Consider the following 1,785-nt stretch of genomic DNA (forward strand, 5'->3'; position numbering starts at 1 on the left):
CTTAAATGTGCCCAGAGCACTTACAATAGCCTACAGTTGGGCAAAGTCTTCTCACTGCCACTGCCCAGCATCACAAGAGAGAGTACCTTACTGTGTACTGCTAGCCCAAGAAAAGGTCAAAATTAAAAATTCATTTTCTACTAAATGTGTACCTCTTTCACACCATTGTAAAAGTCCAGCAATCATAAGTTAAAACGTAGTAAGTTGAGGACCATCTGTAACAACAAGATGATTCATGCTGTGAAATCCCTAAAAGCTCAAGAATTGGAATATAAAATTGGAGGAAGTCTCTGAGGAAGTAGAACCAAAAGTAAAAATGAAAATGTAAAAGAGATGGACAATAGAAAACCTAAGAAAAGTAAAGACAGTTCAGCATCTAAATAATAAGAGTTTCAGAAAGAAAGAATAGAGAAAACAGAGGGGAGGAGGTTATCAAAGTAGAAATTCACGAAAATTTTCCACGATGAAAAGACATGACTTTCCAGAGTAAGAGAGCCCACTAAATGCTAGCACAATAGATTTAGAAAGACCCACACCAAAGCACCACATGGCAAGTTTTATTTACTGGGATAAAAAGAAGTTCCTAAATATTTCCAAAGAGAAAAAAAAAAGAGGCCACAAACAAAAGAGCTCAAATTTGGAAGGAATCGACTCTTCCAGCAACGCTCCATGCAAGAAGACAATGGAGCAATGTCTTCAGAAATCCAAGCAAAATAATTTCAACCTCAACTTCGTTATTTAGCCAAACTTTCATTCAAGTGTGAGGCTAGAATAATGACATTTTCAGATGTTTGTGTTTTTAAAGAGTGTACTTAACATGTACCCTTTCTCAGGAATTATCAGAGTGTTTGCTCTATAAACCAAGGATGGAAAACAAGGAAGAAAGATATAGAATTCAGAAAACAAGGGATCCAACACAGGGAGAAGAAGGGACTTTTCCAGGATGAACAGGAAGGAGATGCCAGAGAGATACATGCACAACATTCCTAGAGAACAGGGTGTTGGTGTTGGAGCAAAGGAGCAGAGAGTTGCACCAAGGTATTGCCACCAAATAAATAAAAGTAAGAAGCAATCAGATGTATTGGGACATTATGAGAGGAAATTTATAATTCTGGAAGAATGTTTGGGGATAAATTAGTTATGTAGAAAACTAAATAAACAATAAAGACAATTATTAATTCCAGGAGAAACAAAAAAATGGAGCAAGAAAGGAAGTTTAATCATTGTATACTGCGTGGTCATGTTGACTTAGCCAAGAGTTACAGATAATGAAATTATATAGGGAGAACTAGAGGACAAGAATGTGTGTGAATGTGTGTGATGGGGTGTGGGGCAGGTAGTGTTGTAAAACAGCTTCGTCTTCATCTTCCATAGCAGGAAACTGAAAGATACAAAACTGAGAGATCTTGAAATAGCAGCAATAGAAGGATGTTATTTAGGAAAATGGAGGCAAGTACCAGAAGAATATTAAGCTAATATAATAGAAAATAAATGTTGCTTTTCAGAAGTAGGAATTGCTTTTCAAAAATTATAAGTCTCATAATATTTTGACTTTTAAATCTCTGTACAAAGATAAGCTGTTGTTTTAATAAAGGAGCAAGAAACACCCAATATTCTTTCTTTTTTTTTCTCCAAATAATCTTTCAAAATAAAGGGAATGCAGTAAGGAAACTGATAGCGGTGTGTAAGGGAAAGCTTCAGCCCTGATGATTATTTATGTAGTACTGGAGAGTGGTAATTACTATCCTTGTTACAAAAATAATCACACCCGTAAGTGTTATGAAA

Source organism: Miniopterus schreibersii (assembly GCF_964146895.1).
Source record: "Miniopterus schreibersii genome assembly, chromosome: 8".
Taxonomy (NCBI): domain Eukaryota; kingdom Metazoa; phylum Chordata; class Mammalia; order Chiroptera; family Miniopteridae; genus Miniopterus; species Miniopterus schreibersii.